This window comes from Mytilus californianus, unplaced genomic scaffold, assembly GCF_021869535.1.
Source record: "Mytilus californianus isolate M0D057914Y unplaced genomic scaffold, xbMytCali1.0.p SCAF_9, whole genome shotgun sequence".
In the NCBI taxonomy this organism is placed as follows: Eukaryota; Metazoa; Mollusca; class Bivalvia; order Mytilida; family Mytilidae; genus Mytilus; species Mytilus californianus.
The window spans coordinates 40,845,773-40,861,731 of NW_026262745.1; the positions used below are offsets into that span (position 1 = coordinate 40,845,773).

General features: G+C 32.1%; 2 protein-coding genes across 7 annotated transcripts in view; one reads left to right on the top strand and one right to left on the bottom strand.

Moving 5' to 3' along the window:
* The window catches only part of LOC127716592 (uncharacterized), a 233,060-nt gene that overhangs the window by 216,373 nt on the left and 728 nt on the right, over positions 1 to 15,959 (top strand). For 4 of the 5 annotated variants that reach the window (XR_007989026.1, XR_007989027.1, XR_007989029.1 and 1 more), the window contains exon 2: positions 14,789 to 14,856. The gene's annotated coding sequence lies outside the window, so the exon portion shown is untranslated. Of the gene's footprint in view, positions 1 to 12,479; positions 12,593 to 14,788; positions 14,857 to 15,959 lie in introns of those variants that run through there. The other variant, XR_007989024.1, reaches the window with a different exon arrangement.
* LOC127716590 (protein suex-1-like) overlaps positions 1 to 15,959 on the bottom strand; it is a 96,041-nt gene that overhangs the window by 65,011 nt on the left and 15,071 nt on the right. The gene's annotated exons all lie outside the window — the stretch shown is intronic.

The following is a 15,959-nucleotide window of genomic DNA, read 5'->3' on the forward strand; positions in this document are numbered from 1 at the left end:
AACAAACTGAGAAACTGTGTGGTGGTGTTTTTCTTCGAGATATCATAAAAGCAGAAAAATAACAAGGTGACATTAATTCGAAATTAAACAAATAATTGTCTGATTTAAAAAAAAATGATTTTCACGGTTCACCTTTGTCCGTTACATCCAAAGTTAAAAAAACTTAAACAAGACTAAGAGTATAAATGTAAATAAGAAAGTAACAAAATACAATTTTCATGAAATTTCGAAATTTTGGAAGACTTAAATCAGGTTGTTTGGGCAGTTGACAATTCTAAAACTGATTATGCTCGAGAAACTATGAATGAAATTGTTGACAGGGTCACAAAATGTAACACGCTAATGAAATTTGCCGATAGGAGTGAAGCCAATTATGAAACCGTTAAACAACATGAGACTTATCCCGTGGCAATTTATTCGAAAGATCAAAATAAAATCAACACAGCTGAAAACAGGGCGCTTCGTTAGCACATGTTTAGATCAAATAAGAAAGAGACAAAGAAAACCGAAACTCATACTTCAGGTCCATCTCATTGCATGCCTAAGTTTGCAGCTAATTCACAATTGCAGCCCTTTTGTGATCCCCGTAACTGGTTGACCGGTGTACCACTTAACTCAGGCTAGCGGGAATTCAAAAAGATTTCAACAAGGAACCTGTTACGGTTGTGGTTAAATGCAGCATTAGAGAAATAGATGCCCTACAATCCCAAAGCAGAAACCAAGTCTAAACCAGAATGAATTAGTCAAAGATTATTATTTTTTTTAGTTCTTTAGAAAAAATATCCGATTTAAATTAACTCATGATTTTTTTTAGTACGAACGAGTTCCAGCCAATTTAATTGTGAAAGGCCGGTTGAAGAAAAACGATGCATTTTGGAATTTTATAGGTTGTGATGACTTTATTTTAGATACTATTTCCCAACACCAGAAAATAACTTTTTATACGACACCCCAGTCAGTTTGTTTACACAATAATCGTTCAGCTATGCGACACAAAGAATTCGTTGTTGAAGCGATCGATAATATTCTAATTAGAAGTCTTATTTTAGAATGTTTTGATAAACTTTTGATAGTGAATCCACTTACTGTATCTTTTGAAAGCAACGGTAAGTAAAATGTTACTTTAGATCTTCGACATGTTAACCATCTTTTCTGGAAAACTAGTATTAAATTTGAATACATTCGTACTGCTATGCATTTTATTAGAAGCATATTTCATGTTGGATATTTATTCAGCATATCATAACATTGACATGTATGAATGACACACTAAATACGTTGGTTGTTCTTGGAAATATGGAGATACAACAAGATATTTCTTGTTTTCCCTTTTGGGTTTGAGTTCTGCGTGCTATATATTCCCTTAAATTAGTCGACAATTAATTAAGAAGTAGAAGGGAGAAGGAAAGCATATTTTGATGTATGTCGATGATGGTATTAGTACACATTTTGATGAACAAATGTGTCTTTATATTTCTTTACAAGTAAAGCATTATCTAATTGACTGCGGTTTCGTTCCCAAGGTAGGGTAGAAAAATCCATGTGGCAGCTTGTTAGGTAATTGATATTTTTAGGATGCAATATTGACACAAAAATGGCATTGTTAAGAATACCATCTGATAGACTTATACAAAGTTATATCAAACCATTCAAGATATTGATACATGTTTAGTACATTCCGAAATTGTACATGTACGTACTGTAGCATCTTTAGTAGGACAAATTGTGTCCATGTCTTATGCTATCGGCAATATTGTTTATCTTATGACTAATTATCTTAGCATGGATGTTATTGCAGCCTGTTCATGTGACAGCTACATCATATTATCAGAGCAGAGAATTGGCAACATACATTATTAAGATTACATTTCCTCTATCAATTTTAAAAGATTGAAATTTGATTTGTCGTGTAATACCATTGTTTATACTGATGTTAGTAAAACAGGGTATGACTGTCTCATTGTTGAGAACCCACAAAGCATTGCACATGGCCGGTATGTGGTCTTCTATGAGTGGCTGTTCGTGCCATTGGCGGTATAAACATACCATATGTAGATAGATATAGGGAGATGTGGTATGAGTGCCAATGAGACAACTCTCTATCCAAGTTACAATTTATAAAAGTAAACCATTATAGGTCGAGGTACGGCCTTTAACACGGAGCATTGGCTCACACCGAACAGCAAGCTATAAAGGGCCCCAAAAAATACTAGTGTAAACCCATGCAAACGGAAAATCCAACTGTCTAATCTATATAAAAACGAGAAACGAGAATGAAACGTTCAACGCGTTGGTTTTCACTTTCAACGCGTTGGTTATCATTTTCAACGCGTTGGTATGAAAAACCAACGCGTTGGTTTTTAATTCTATACCGTAAGTTTTGCATTTTATGCATATGTTTTTTTTTATTTCTCAAAGGAAATATCTCAAATCTAAAGTATAATAAGATTTCATCATTTAGCATGTTTAATACATAAATATAAGGGAAAATAAAACGAAAAAAGTATTCAAAGCTTGCGAAAACGTGACCTGACCAACGTTGATAATGACCTGACCAACATCGACAATGACCTGACCGATGCAAAGTCCTAATTTCTTTGTTATTTTATTTTTGAAAAAAATAATTTGGTAAATTTTGATCCATAATGAAGAAGATATTACTAAAATAATCGGGAAAATATATTTTTGGAGGTAAAAAAATTGACCTGACCAACGTTGACAATGAACTGACCAACATCGAAATTTTTAAATTGTTAAATTTTGATCCATACTAGTACTTAATAAGATCAATTTGGGCATAGGTTGAAGACGCCATTAGATTGATGCCCATTATCTGTCATGATTTGACACGTTTGATCACAATTATAAACTTTAAGTAACATGTACAAACAAAAGGTATGAAATAAGACATAAATAAGTTGATAAACCCAATGAAGTTTGTGACTACAGTAATTAACAACATATATATATATATATTAAATATAAAGTAAATAATTATTTTAGCGGACTTTACTTGAGGTATGCCCGAGCCTTGTGCAGGATATCTTGGTAGTTTTAAATATTTTTATAAAAATAAATAAACATTTTCGCGGACTACTTGAGGTATGCCAGAGCCTTGTGAAGGATATCATGGTAGTTTAAAATATTTTTATAAAAAATAAATAAACATTTTCGCGGACTACTTGAGGTATGCCAGAGCCTTGTGCAGGATATCATGGTAGTTTAAAATATTTTTATAAAAAATAAATTAACATTTTCGCGGACTACTTGAGGTATGCCAGAGTCTTGTGCAGGATATCATGGTAGTTTTAAATATTTTCATAAAAATAAATAATCATTTTTGCGGACTACTTGACGTATGCCCAAGCCTTGTGCAAGATATTTTTCTTAGTTTTAAATTTTCCCGAAATTCAATAAATTTATCGTTTGTTAATACATGTATGTTTGATAATCGTTTACATGCATTACCTTTCAGCTAATAGGTAAAATAATTTCTATTATATAATATAGCTTTCTTATACTTTTAAACATTGACGTAGTTTTTTTTAGTTTTTTTTATTTAAAGTTTGAATTATGCTACATAATCAGTATTAGGTTATACATAAATTTGAGATTTGAATTAAACGCTACTTTGACTTGTATTCTCTACTAGATGTCCATTGATCATAATTGGATTGATGAAGTCGGTAATCTAATAACAATAAACTGATATAATTAAATTAGTCTGGACAATTTGAACATTTGGAACACTGGTCAGGTCAAGTTTTTTTCTAGTTTTTTTTATTTGATGAAATGAATGATTCAATCTTAATGTTTTTATACATTAGGAGCAAATCCTACTACATATGAATAGGTATATATTCATTTTTCCTGGGCATGATAACGGTCAGGACAAAGTTTTTACCCCCAGAAAAAATATTTTCCCCGATTTTGTTTAGTAATATCTTATTAATTATGGTTCAAAATTTCACAATTTAAATTAATTTTTTTTTACATAAAATAACAAAGAAATAAGGACTTTGCATCGGTCAGGTCATTGTCGATATTGGTCAGGTCACGTTTTCGCAAGCTTTTAATATATTTTGTTTCGTTGATTTTTTCGAAATCCTGTCGTTATTGTTTTACCTTTATGATTTGGCCGACCTTCGAGGAGATTATCTGTTGCATTGGTGATAACGAATATGATCCACTTGTCGTTACTACAGTTTTTTTTTTTCATTTTTGTGGCAATCCTGAAGGCTACTTACCATCGAACTATTTATTTTTGCTATTGCTACTACTGGTGGAGGAAAAGTTTATGTTTGCAGACCACCTGGGTTCTTTGAAGTATTTTGTGGATCGAAGATGTTGTTTAGCTGTTCATCTTTTTTATTTTTAATCATTGGTGTTGATATCTGTTTTTTTTTGTAAACTACTCATGATCATCCTGCTAGTAGACGTTTCGTTCCCGAAGAGTAGTCAGTACTTCTGTGTTGATATAAGATATAAGGCTGTAGCGATATTTATCACGATGTTTCACTATTTGTGGTTTTAAAAGCTCTTCAATTTCTTATTTGATTTGACTTTCCAATTGGAGGATTGTTTTGGTAAACATTGGCTGTTGAATTTATGTATTTATTGCTGGTATCGTTGTGGTATTAAGGATAATCAGTATTGATTTCCTTAGTTTATTCAAAGTATTAAATTGAGATTTTCATGATATCGATGCATTCAATTTTTCAATAACAAATAAGATGAACTTGTCAGTTTTTTTTTATACTAATTAACATTTTAATGTATCCTTGGTATCGCTTATCTCATAGATAAATAAATAAATAAATATATAAAGAAATAAATTAAGAAATAAATTATATATATAAATATACTAAATAAATAACTGATTTGGAAAATACGTTGAAGGTATAAAAGGTCATGAGATTTCCGAATGCAATTAGGTTCTATTCGGGCACTCTGGTTCAAATCCTTGGTTCCATCCAGGTCTTTTGGTTCTGAACCCTGGTTTATCCGGGTTTTTTGGTTCGGAACCATGGTAACTGGTTCAACATCCGGGTTGTTAGGTTATAGGAACCCAACTTATTGGTTCTATCCGGGTTCTTTTCTAATATACCCGTTGAACTTAATAATATCCACAAGTACCCGAATGAGGAGACAAAAGAGGGACGAAAGATACCAGAGGGACAGTCAAACTCATAGATCGAAAACAAACTGACAACGCCATGGCCAAAAATAAAAAGACAAACAGACAAATAATAGTACAGATGACACAACATAGAAAACTAAAGACTAAGCAACACGAACCCCACCAAAAACTGGGGGTGATCTCAGGTGCTCCGGAAGGGTAAGCAGATCCTGCTCCACATGTGGCACCCATCGTGTTGCTTATGTTATTACAAATCCGGTAAATAGTATAATTCGGTAAGTCACATTCGTGAAAAGGGAAGGGTATTGTACATGTTGTAGTTACGACATAAGGAACATATCCGATATCATCTGTGAAACGGTTATTCCATAACGGTCAACGAACTCGTGATGGCGTCCGTAAAATTTACGAAGGGATGATTTCAACTTCACCATTTGGAACTCTTGGCTTAATAGCTTCCTTGTGAGCAGCAATCCTCTATCAAGGAAATCATGATAGGAAACACAAGCCCGGGAATATCGTATCAATTGGGAGATAAATACTCCGTATGCAGGCGCTGCTGGAATGTTGCTACATAGAAATGGAAAGTTCACAATTGACAAAGTAGGTCAAAGACGCTTAACTTGTTTTATATCATTTATACATTTCAGCATCGCCGTAAAATGAAGCTGTAAGGTAAATACTTTCTCATTTTAATTATTTAATATGGGAAACTGGACAAAAATATAACATCGTATATATTTATATCAACCCAAATATACAGTATATATAACATTCGTTTCCATTTATTTTTCACTACTCATCCCTCATTTCCGTCAATAGGATCCAGAAGTTTTAACAACACTGATTACATCGATTAGGACATGTCGTTCTTTTGGCCAACGATATGTGCATATAGCCACTTGCCGACATGCTTATGTGTTTGATTGAACAATTATTTTACTTTTACTTGAATGGCTTTGTAATAATGTGTAAAATAGTGGAACTATTGTCAGATTGCTCGAAACACACGTGTGCAGCATATGTAACAAATAGTTTTTTCAAAACAGTGTTAAAATGCATCTAAAAGAGCAGCACGACAATTGCTTAATAGAATGCAATGTCTGTAAAGCTTCTTTTAAGACGCGCAGAAGCATGTATGTAGCACATCTCTTAAAATGTTCTACCAAGGCGAGGAGAAGTGAATGTGATGCAAATAACAATAATCCATGTAGTACTAGTACATCCAACGAATCTACTTCGAAACCAGTGAACAATGTTTCATGTACAGAAATTAATCCATTTTCTTCAAAACCTATAAAAATAGTTCATGTACTTTAAAACCAGTGAACAATATTTCACCTACAGCAAATCCATCTTCTTCAATAGCAGAAACCGCCAACCAAATTCAATTATCCCCATCTTGCCTTTGCTTTTGGATGATATAGTTAGTACAGAAGCATTTGATAATGATTTTCCCACATGTATGAACTTTGAGAATGTACTTTGAATCAAAAAGTAGAAACAGTCATACTTACTATGAAAAAATCTGAAACTATTTTGCTGATGGATCAAGCTTTACAGAACTACCTGCATCTGTTAAACATTCATCAAATATAGATGCAGAGAAGATTGACATTTCAAAAATGTTGACAGATGATCAACATCAATATGATGACACAATTGAAATAAATGTGATAATACCATTCAGCACATTTAAATGGTTAGGATACAAATAATTCTTTATTCGAAGGGTTAAGTGAGCTTTTCTCATCACTTGGCGTCTGGCGTCGTTAATTTTTACAAAAATCTATGTTTTCTGAAACTACTGGTCAAGACTCGACCAAACTTGGCTGAATCATCCTTAGGGTGTATAGTTTAAAAACTGTCCAATGACCCCACCCACCAAACAGAATGGATGTCGTAGTTAAAATAGAACATAGGGGTTAAGAACAAATCTGACATAGGTAATAATGTATACCATGGCTAAAATTAGAACATAGGGGTTTACTATATGTAGAAGTCTACCGGAAAAAATAAAAAAAACCCAATTTTAAATGGTAACATCCTTAAAATTGATGTAAATAATGCTACCATAAGGGGTTTTCAGTTACTATACACCTTTTAGCTATTTTGTCCAGTCCTACAAAACAATAACTTACACAACTTCCTGTTGGGGTCAAGTGTTGCCAAAACCAAGGTCATCGGGTGTGCCCACAACATTTTTGGCTTCTAAAAAGGCGGGGCCATGACCAAATCATTTAAAATGCCCCAAAATTCAGGTAAATTTACTTAGATTAACAAAACTTTCCAGATATTGGGGACCTCTGTGAATATATTTATTCCTGGTATACATGAACATGTAGCCCCCTAAAAATATATACATGTACATGATGTTGATTTTTTGTCTGTTCATTTGAAGCTGACATTTTTCCTGCGGATGTTTATTTATCAAATTATATAGCTGATTAACTATTTATATTAGCATGAAAAAAATCATTTTTATTAAACTTTTGAATGATAGGCCCATGTTAAGCAAAGATGGGAAATACAAAGATTGTGGAAAACTTATTTTTTTCCAGTATCATGTATTCAGGATTGAAATATTAACTACTTTTTTCTAAATTGCTTTGAGATGTATATATAGAAACACAAAAAGATGTAGCAAATTGCCAATGAGACAACTCTCGATTCAAGATTTAACTGCTCGAAATACATGTGCAGTATATGTAACAAATCGTTTTGTTCAAAAATTAGTATTAAAAGACATCTAAAAGAGCAACACAACAATGGCTCAATCAAATGTAATGTCTGTAAAGCTTCATTCAATCGCAGAAGCTTGTATAAAGCACATCAGCTAAAATATTCTTCAAAGGAAAGTGAATGTGATGCTAAGAACAATAATGTCATCATTTATTTCACATGTTTCAGGTTATTGAATTGGAATTATCAGCAACCAAATGTAGGAAATGATGAACAATTATGTAAGCTTAAATTATTTGACCTCATAGTAAGTTATGAAATGCTATATGTATAATAAATTTGTTTTGACACTCCTTGCGAAGGGGATAGGAGCATATCACCATGGTTTTGTTCTCCGAAACTAAAGAAATCTAAATTAAAATTGAATAAAACATTGATTTACAGAAAACTTAAATATTTTAATAGAAGAATTGTTTGTCATCATGTGTATTTCCCCTTTAAAAGGGCTTTGGTAGCCGTGTGGTCTAAGTAGTTATTACTGTAATCAATCACTAGCCAGTCAACACAGAAGATGTGAGTTCGAACCCTGCTCGTAATGGTTCGCTCAAATCTTAATTGACAAACATTGTCTCATATCGAAGGTCGGTGGTTTCCTCCGGGCACTCCGGTTTTCTACACTAATAAAAACTAACCGCCAATAAAAAGCCTAAGTGTGCTTTAAAGTGTCGTTAAAACACCAATAATCAATCAACATTACGATTTTGTACCGCCATTACTAGCTTTGTACTAAATATTTTTAATATAGTTTCATTTCTTCCTTTGTATTCTGCATCGAATAGAAGTAGTTTGCATAATTTTTCCAGGATCTCCATGGAGTTTTGTAACAAACCGTGAGAGTTCAAGTTATTATGGCCAGTATTACAAAGTATATCACTGGATTGAGCTCTCTGTCTATTTGTAGATTTAAAGTTCTTTGCATTGAGCTTAGTTTATTGTTATGCATATACATTCTGTAAGGAATTATAATTTGAAAACAAATCACCATTATCTTCATTTAAATGAAATGGACTGTAAGGTAAGATGGTTGAAACATTTTGCATAATCTATATATAAATCTCTTTAACAACTCTCAGCCCATGGTTCCTTTGAAGAATAATATTAGCTGTTCATGGAGATTATAGCATTTTATTTCCATTTGCACCTAACAATATTTTGTCTGCCAAACAGCCAAATAAAGGAAAGCATAATTAAATTCACAAAACAATGCTTATTGCAACACATATATGATGTCAGATGTGTTTTTACGTACATTTTTAACCATCTGCACTGCCTACTGAAGAATCCCAAGTACAAATGGTCATTAATTTATATACCATATTTATGTAAACGGACGAAACTCACAAGGCCTATTTGACTTCTAAAATGTTTAACTTATTTATTGAATCTAAATTTGTGGTAATAACAGCACTACTCTGTTTATTTTTGATCTGTAAGCTCCTATTTTCATCTACACTTTCCTTCACATTTCATTATTTATATTTTTCTCCACAAAACAAAATTTGTTAAGCAAAATTGTTTATGTAATAATTTTTTGCAATTCAAATTCAGTCAAATGCTATAGTCATGATATTGAATTTTTAGTTTTCATATTTCCTTTTTTTCTCTCATATAAATCTATAATCATGAACAAACAAATTGAATTTACCATTTTATTAAAATAGATATTATATTGGAAAAAAAATCTTTCACGTAATTTTAACCAGGCCTTGAGAGTCTAGGCAGAAAACCTTTCCAGACACACAATACAAGTATAGTTTCTGCACCTACAATAAATAAACTCACCTGGTCCTAAAGGGTCATGTGAGGTATTGCCATTACATTTTATACATTTTATAACTAGTCTTAAATTTTCATATTTAAATGATCTGCCTAGCTACTAGAACCAAAATTGTCAGGAATTTTCATATTTGAAGGTACTTCACAAAATTATATTTTTTAGTGTGGATCTGAAATTCATAATGGTTGCAAGGGTAAAAAAAGTATTCCGATTACCAGGAATTGCAAAGATCCTCTTCGGAATTCCTAGGGTGTTCCTTTACCAATTTTGAGTTCTGGTGTCTATCCGAAAAGAAGTATTGTCACTGGAGTGGAATAGTAGTTTACCGTAACTATATAAGAAAAAAACCTTTCCGAATATATGGTCCTCAATACCCATAAGCTTTATACTTAATTTGGCTTTTTTACATTTTAGATTTGAGTGTCGCTGATGGGTCTTTTGTATTTTAAAAGTGCATCTGGTAACAAAATTATAAGCCAGCTTGGTGTATGATGAGTTTTTTTTTTTACAATGCTGTCATTTTGAAAATCCATACAAATACAGAAAAAAAAAATGTACATTGAACATTATAATTAGATATTGAATACATGACACTATCATGGTTGGCCATTAGCAGCTTCTCAAATTACCCTAGACAAGTAAAAAATTAAAGTTGAAAAAATACAGAATCTGTTCTTCATTAACTCTGTTTTTAACAAATGATTCATAATATTATTAATCCCTGACAATATCGATAACTTGCATATTTTTAATATTTTCCTTTCTAAATATAAACATGAAACACTGATAACCCATTCAGTTGTTGACACATTCTTTGATGAATCATTCAGTTTGGACCTGATTATTTAAGAAAACGTATCTGACACACGATAATATAAATTAAAGAACCTTAGTGAGCGCGCTCACATACCCCACGTCCTCACATTGTCATTGGAGAAATAAAATATGTGTAAGAAAAAAAAAATTGAATCATAATTTCCTGTCAATATGCACATCTACATAGTATGTCCTTATTATCTACAAAGTTTCATGAAATTATGTTGTGTGGTTTCAGAGGAGTTGCGATGAAAAACTGTTGCAGAAGACATTGAAGCAAATAAGTTCAAAGGGGCGTAACTCCTAGAAAAAATATTGAATCATAATTTCCTGTCGATATGCACATCTACATAGTATGACCTTATTATCTACAAAGTTTCATGAAATTCTGTTGTGTGGTTTCAGAGGAGTTATGATGACAAACTGTTGCAGTAGTACATTGAAGCAAATAAGTTCAAAGGGGTGCAACTCCTAGAAAAAAAATTGAACCGTAATTTCCTGTCGATATGCACATCTACATAGTATGTCCTTATTATCTAAAAAAGGTTTCATGAAATTCTGTTGTGTGGTATCAGAGGAGTTGCGATGACAAACTGTTGCAGTAGTACATTAAAGTAAATAAGTTCAAAGGGGCGTAACTCCTAGAAAAAAAATTGAACCGTAATTTCTTGTCGATATGCACATCTACATAGTATGTCCTTATTATCTAAAAAAGGTTTCATGAAATTCTGTTGTGTGGTATCAGAGGAGTTGCGATGACAAACTGTTGCAGTAGTACATTGAAGCAAATAAGTTCAAAGGGGTGTAACTCCTAGAAAAAAAATTGAACCGTAATTTCCTGTCGATATGCACATCTACATAGTATGTCCTTATTATCTAAAAAGGTTTCATGAAATTCTGTTGTGTGGTATCAGAGGAGTTGCGATGACAAACTGTTGCAGTAGTACATTAAAGTAAATAAGTTCAAAGGGGCGTAACTCCTAGAAAAAAAATTGAATCGCAATTTCCTGTCGATATGCACAACTACAAAGTATGACCTTATTATCTAACAAGATTTCGTGAAATTCTGTTGTGTGGTTTGAGAGGAGTTGCGATGAAAAGAAACAGGACTGACGGACTGACGGACTGACAGACGGACGGACGGACGGGTCAAAAACATTATACCCTCCGCAACTCGTTGCGTGGGGTATAATTAGAGATCACCTTATTATTGCTGATTTTTTATTATAAATCCTTGAACAAAAAAGAAATAAATATAAAAAAATATATAAATTCACAAATAATTCTTAACCTGATGATTTTGAGCTTTCTCGAATATCAGTACTTCCTTATTAAAGGGTACAAAAGTACAGTACAATCAAGCATGTGTGTAGAAAAATGAACCTATTTTTTACCATCTTTTTATGGAGAAATATGCTTATCTATAGCTCAATAAAACCATACATTCCCCAGCTAAAGGCTCAATTCAACGTCCAGGGGATCAAATAATATCCCCGTCAAGATAACAAAGCATATAACCAACTCAGTTACTTAAACTCATCAATACACCATTAAAAAAAACAGGACATTTATACTTTATTATCTACAGCTGAAATAATAAGAATTATATAAGTTCCATAAAGCAATGTAAAACATTGTATATTTATATAAACGATAATACTTGTAAATAAATAAATAAATAAATAATATTTACTCTAATTTTAACAATTTCTAGTAACATACTTTTTTGTTATAAGCAGATTAATTTTCAATCACGTCGTAATTTAAGTATTACATAATCATACGTCTAAACCATGTTATCTGGTTATATTTAGATACTTACACAAGACATGTTGCAGCGTTTTCATTGTCCTTTACTGCTGTGGTTTTTTGACATTTTTATAAAACGTTGTCAAACATGTTGAAACAATATATAGTTCTTGTAATTATGTATTTGCACCAACCAGCTGTTTCGAGCACAATGAATATATATATACTGGAACTAAATCATGATCATCGTCAGCATCCCAAGAAACGTCAAAGTGAAGTGTTAAACACAAGCATTACAGACATGAAGTTATTCGGAATCATAGTCCTTGTTGCTCTGTTGATGGTGACCTCTGTTACAATGCCAGTTGGTAAGTTGAAAAAGACCAAAAATGGTAATGATTTCACAGCTTTCAATTGACTCGAATTTTACATTTGTATGTACATTGAACCGAATGATTTTCTACATGTCAGGGACATTACAGTAAAAGGAAAAGACAATAGTTTCATCAAATTACATATGGTAAACAGAACTTAGTTGTATGTTTTAACCAAAGGTCCTTTAGTTACAATTAATTAAAATATGTTTTGTTTGTTTCAAACATTTATAAAAGAGGAATTTCGAAATTAAGTTCCGCTATTTGCAGTCAGTTTGGTTTAACTTTTGTCAAAATAAGAACAAACAACATCGACAATGTATTATGGGCTTGCAAGTCAATAATTCCAACTCATTTAAAACCTTTGATATAATCTATGTTTGAGATAACTTATGTGTGTAATAAGCATGTCCAGGGATTCGAAAGAAAGTCAGATAATAAAGTGAAACTAGGAAACGTAAAAGTAAGCATATGAATCCCGATTTTGTTGATTGATTTTTGCTTCAAAATATCAATCTGAAAGGGGTTATGAGTAAATCATTTACTATTAATTTATATATTTTTAATCTATGAAATGAGATACCACATAACTAAGAAAGTTGACCTTATTGTGTTGCAGGTGCTTAATTGTTTATTTTTATTTTATGTTTGCCATTCTGTTGATATTGATGTTTATAACGGGATGACACACCCGTTGATAGCTTTCGCGGGTCATGTCAATAGTTAATTAGACGGCTTCCAGTCAGAAATACCCAAAGAAGTTGATACTTTTTATACTATGTAATGATTCCAGACATGTGTTTTTGGTCTATGTGACTGTCATACAAGTGAGAGGTTTAGCTAGCTATAAAACCAGGTTTAATCTACCATTTTCGACATAAGGACATGCCTGTACAAAGTCAGGAATATGACAGTTGTTTTCCAGTCGTTTGATGTGTTTGAGCTTTTGATCTTGCCATTTGATAAGGGACTTTCCGTTTCGAATTTTCCTTGGAGGTCTATATTTTTGTTATTTTACTTTTTTATATGGAACTTGTGTAGTTCAGAATTACGTTTCAATATAAATTAAACAAATATGAGGGTTTGAATAAATTCGGTGGGTATGAATTTGACAGCTTATGCTCTTTTAATTGGATGATATGAAGGAGAACGGATAAATCTATATTACATAAGTTTTACGGTCACCATTACAATTCTGCAGACCGATACGATATGGTGGAATAAAATTCACTAGCGACAAGTTTTTGCGGACTTAGATCTTTACATACCAGTATAGTCGTCTGATCTGTAATTTTACCGATGTTGCCCTTTTTCTAATTTTGACATTTTGACTGTGGATTTACATGGTGTTTGGTGCTTGCATAGCATGCATAGCAGCAGACGCTTACCCTGTCGATGCAACCGTTCTCGCTCCCTTTGAAGATTCCCTTGGTTTGTATTTGTCATTGTGATTAGTCTCTCCTTAAACAATTTATGATCTTATAAACTGCCGTCGCATTTGTGGTTGGGTTCGTTTAATGTTGAGTTGTAGCTTTGTATGTTTTGCAGACCGATGTTTACTTACTCAACAGTCTTATCATAACCATGATGGTGTTATCCGTCTTTCATGGACGCAATGTTTTTATTTTGCCTCTTGGTATTATTATCCCTTTTTGAAATTGACTATTTTAATTTGGGTTCTTTTAAATTGCATAGATTAGTTACCTACAATATGTTTACATTTACGAATTTTCAGTAATTGATTACAAATCTATGATAGATACATTCAAAAGTGTAGCAGAATCTACCTACCATTTCAAAGCATCTGAGAACCTCGCCAGTTTTAGTGAGGTTCTTGTTGCTCAGTCTTTAGATTTCTATTTAGTGTTTTGTGAACATGTTTGTATTTTCTTTTCTACATTAATAATCCGCCTCTTTTTATTCTTGTTTGCCCAAGGTTTTATTTTGAAAAATGCGCTTTTCAGACCATATACAAATATTTAAATAAAAACAACTAAACCTATGGCCTCCCCTTTAAAAAACTTGTATAAATCTTTCATAAAAGTAATTTATCAGCAATCAATAATGTCCAAAGAGTAAGTGATAAAGGAAATAATACTCAGAAGAGAAATGAGTTATCTATCGTTTACTTTATTGCATCGACCCTAATGATATCCATAGATACATTACTCATTAATTTGATAATTACAGCTGCCTATGGACGATATGGAAAATATAGAAAAGGTTACAAAGGGTATGGAGGAAAATATGGTGGAAGGGTGAGTGGACAATGTTTTTTTATTCTATAAATTAAGAAAACAGTTTTTGTTTTATTTTTCGGAATACAGCTGCTTGTCATATCTAAATACATGGAAACAAAGAGTAAATTATATGAGTTGTGTATGACTGGTTTATTTTGAATAATTTACATTGTATAAAAATTGATAAAAATATGTAACCTGGTATAAACAGATTTCATCTTTGTCGAGATCGACTCCGTGCATTTCATTGCTATTATTATAAGCCGTGAATGTAAAAGTTTGCAGCGACTCAAAGCCAATTTACAACTATATGCCTCACTGTTTGTAAGTGTATTTATACAGTTTGTCAACCTCTTAATGCTCCGAATAAATAAAAGTGAATACATCATATACATGATATAGATCAGGTGATTAAAATTGGTTCATTTCCATTCTCAATTTTATCAATTAATGTTGTTGATATAAACAAAGATCTGCAACCAGCATGAAATAAACAGCAGTATAAAAATATATCAGATAAACAAATACAACAGTAACCCTGAATGTACATTTGTGTTCTTTTTTTGCATCAAAATAATGGCGTTCTCTAACTCATGTTAACACAAAATTATTCATTTTAAACGGTAATAATTAATTGTGAGAAATAATTTAACAGCTAAAACAAGTGAGATCTCAAACTGATAAAACAGAGAGGCAAAAAATACCAAAGGAATATTAAGATTCATAAGTCGAAAGCAAACTAGCAATGCCATGAAAAAGTTACTTTTTATGTTGAGAAATGAGCAGATCGGTCATATTTTGACTTCATTTACTCACTTCGCTATTTTGGATTTCATTGGAACAATTACAGCCTGATACAACTTTAAAATGCCACTTTCCGTTAAGACACACAAGCCTTCTTCCTTGCTTAGAAGTGCACAAAATATATTTCAATGTTTCTCTTAAATAACTAATTTCCAAAGGATGAAAGCGTATTTGGTGTAAAGAATTTTTTTGAAGTTTTTTAAGAATGCGCTATTTTAATGTTGTAAATATAAGGTAATTTGTGTAAGAGTAAGAAATGGCAAATTAAATCTTTTATACATACATCGATTAAAATAACATGAACTTGTCCAGTATTC